The following is a 3979-nucleotide window of genomic DNA, read 5'->3' as shown; positions in this document are numbered from 1 at the left end:
ACCAGCAGCTGCACACAGCGCCAGATCACCAGGAATGTCTACATTACATTTTACTCAATCGTAAAACATCAAATTATAATAGGTTCCGAAACAGAGATCCGTAATTCTTCCAGAACAACCGCGGAAACGCCAAAACGGGCAAATAGATTCCATCGGGAACAACAAAAACCACCAAACTCCCGAGTATACATCCGATCCACAAAACAGCATTTGCGCATAATACTAGTCACCACCACTGACACAGAACCGAGCAGGCAACACAGCACATACCAGGACACATTGAACGCGAACGCAAGCACACAATACACGACTCCACCGCATACAGCGTACAAGCCCAGCGCTCAAGCAAAACAGCGAACAGAACACGCGACTCTCACAAGACTATCTTGATGTCATCGCCCGTCACGCCGCGCGTGACCTCATCAGTAGAAACTACTCAGAATAGGAAAGTGGATGAAATAGGTGACAAAGATCATTAAATAGCTCTGTGCCAGGAATATGATAATTCGCCATAAACGATTTCCATGGTCACTCATACTGTTGCACACGTTACGCATACTGATCCACGGTGGTCATAAACCATGGGTTCAACTACAGTAAACTTCGGTGTTATGTATCTGTATTGTCAGAAATATATTTTTATTCGGGTAAAGGTTGCCATAAATGCACAGTAAGAGACGCTGCCGAAGCGCTATCACTCCAACAAGAACAATGCTACCCATTATGTCAGCACAATGGATTATTTTTCCACGGCGTCGAATCACTTAAGTCCACAGACTCTTAAATTAAACTATTAACTTAACTTAACAGAAATTTAATTTTCATTTAAAAAAACTGAAGATCAAATATATAAGCGTACAAATAAAACACAATCTCATAGAGCGTTATCATGTGTAGACTATGTAACACAAAGCACACGCACACCGCAAACCGCTACGCACGCACCAAATGCACGCTTCGCGACCACACACGTTTAGACATAAACACGACATACCTCACACCAGCTGACCGGTGTCTGAAATCACCATCAGATATCGGCCTATTATAATCAACATGGCACATAACAATCGTCGTCACATCACAGCACAATGCGAGCGTAGTAAGACTGAACACACTACTACTTCGCCGGTTGAGCTACTAGCTATACACGCGTCAGGAAGCTACCTTATCTAAATCCTGGTATTATCCAGCGCAAACCTTCACTTATCATAAATGAAATCGTCTAACACGGAGACGACTTCGAAAACTTAAGCAAGCATACAGAAAAGCGAGCATATAAATTCAACTTCTCCGAGGGCATAAAAAGTTAAACAACAGCGACTCACTACCACCCACCCCTCCCTCCCTAAGGAGTGCACACATGCGGCACTACACCTACGATGAACACAACGTGGACCTGATATACACACCACGCCTTGTGACCAATAAACTTAGCACTCCAAACCGCAAGTCAGTAATCAAAACACAAAGTGAGCTAAATCTGCCGCTACAAACAAGTGCGCATGCTGAAGGCCCCAGAAATACCACACCACTCGTGGCACGAGCACGAACGGCCCTTGAGTATTCAAGCAATCAGTACAATAAAGCGCACCTGCGTGGACTTATACCGCGCCTGCGACCCGAGAAAACTCATTGAAGAGAAACACCCGCACCCGCCTGGCCTGCCGGCGCACCAGTTAAAAGGAAGTTCCAGCCATGCGGAAGATCGAAGTATACCAGATGCTGAAACAATCCCCGGCCGGACGAAAAGACGCTGATGTGTCGCAGTCGGAAACGAGCCCAGCCGGCATGGCCTCTCTGTCCTCATGAGGCACGTCTCACCAGTGCGGATCTTCCGTACAGCTCACACAAAAAGCTTAATTCCATACCGGTCTTCTCTAATCTTACTTCTGTAACGAATCCACTTCTATCGAAGTATTGATAATTGCGATCTACTATAATACGACGACAACAGCTGCACTTGTCCTTGAATCCTTGGCACTTACTCATCATAGCTAGCCTATACCATCTCCTCCCAGGTTGCCTCCACCCACCTGGACGCATGCCCCGACGTGATTTCCGCGCTGCTATGGTTGCCCCAAAGTATTATAGTGCGCCTATTATACGCAATCACATACCAACAGTTATTAGATGTTATAGAACAATTATATGTTACAGTAACCGTTCGGCTACGGGAACTCCCGAAAACATGCCCCACAAAAGACACATAAGAATTATGGCGAGAGCTCTCAGAAGTTCATATATCAAAAGAAAATGTAATATAAGGACAAGACAAGATATTAACATTGCCTCGTCCTGCTCTGGCGCTCGTCTCCGTAACCAGACACTGTCTATTACCCAGGTTTGATATGACAGTTTGAGATAGTCACGCACACAAAGAGCTTTGATCCACAACAAGCTGACAACAGCGCTTGTCGTAGTAAGAGCCGTGCCCCGTGTGTGCGTGTAACGACGTACACACTGGCTCACACATTAAAGCCATAGATGAACGACTATTGATCGCGCTGTCGGTCAGACAGCTAGATCCTGCCGATTCGCCGCAAGTGCATACAGTCCCATACACGTGCTGTCCGCGACTCTGCCCTCAATTAGAGGGCCAAAGCCCTCTGCAGTGCGTAGCGGCAGTTAATCGCCGTAGTCAATGTCGTCAGATGGACGGCCCTAGAGCGCTCGGCCCCCGCCTCGCTCGCCTGGAGGCATAGCAGGATCATACGTATAATATTAAGTTAACACAACACACAAACCTCACCCACTACAGGGACAACAAAGCTCATATGTCTCAGTGCAACACACAAACCTCACCCACTACAGGAACAACAAAGCTCTGATCTATCGTCCAGTCCACACGACAGCGTCATAACCCGTCGACTCCACTACGAGGAATCAGATCAAGAGCTCATAGTGTCTCAAGTGCAACACGATAAATCCTCAACACACTACAGAACAAGCGAAAGCTTCATATCTCTCATGTGCACCACACACCATAACCTGCAACCCGACACGCGATCATACAAAGGTCCTCGATGATGTCTCAGTTGCATACAGCACTGGAAACCTCAAACACATAGCAGGACCATCGACTAAAGCATATGTCTCAGTGCAACACAGCGCGTGGCGTGCGTGTACAGTGCGGTCGTGCATCGCGTACTCGTGTCGCTGCGTGCCGTCTGCTGCGTGGTGTCGTCGCCGTGGTGCTACCCGTGGTACGTATGCGTCAACAACAACTGATCCTACACTAACACCGACGGCACTACATCCGAGCCAGAGTTCGACTAACAAAGCGAGATTGCTCAGTGCAACAACACGATGTACGACCTCGGCAAGGGGTCCTCGTCGGATCAACTGACATGATGATGCAGAAAATCGCAGCTGCCGTACCGGCACGTTATCATAACATACACGAAACAGAATTTCTATGAGAAAGATATGTAGTATAAATGTATTGCTCCCGGAAGTTAGTTGCATTTGTATCTAGTCGTCATTATTGCTCACGTGTAAGGTTTAGGTGTGCATGCGGTTTGTTGTGCTGCCATAGTTTGTACAGAGAGTGAGCGCGAGAGGGAGAGGAAAGGAGGGAGAGAAAGAGCGAGTGTGCGTGTGTGTGTGTGTGTCAGTGTGTGTGTGCGTGCGTGTGCGTGTGGTGTGCGTGCGTGTGGTGTGTGTGTGCGTGCGTGCGTGCGTGCGTGCGTGCGTGCGTGTGTGTGTGTGTGTGTGTGTGTGTGTGTGTGTNATTCGCGCCAGTGTGAACGCGCGAAAAATGCGTAATTTCTTGTTCTGCCCGCTACGCTGATGGAACTAATAAAAAGTCAGAGTTTATTTTATGTCCTTGTTTCGCGGTCTCTCCTTCTTCTTTCCGTCGCTGTCTCTGTCACTGACTTCATTCCCTAAAGAAAGATTGCGATGAGAAATTTGCAGCGCCATGCAGCGATGAGGCTGGTGTGCTATGAGGATGCTAACAGTTGGTCGACGACAGTTGCAG

Source organism: Priapulus caudatus, unplaced genomic scaffold (assembly GCF_000485595.1).
Source record: "Priapulus caudatus unplaced genomic scaffold, Priapulus_caudatus-5.0.1 Scaffold1113, whole genome shotgun sequence".
In the NCBI taxonomy this organism is placed as follows: Eukaryota; Metazoa; Priapulida; class Priapulimorpha; order Priapulimorphida; family Priapulidae; genus Priapulus; species Priapulus caudatus.
The sequence above is the reverse complement of the archived record's forward strand: the minus strand, read 5'-3'. Positions refer to the sequence as shown.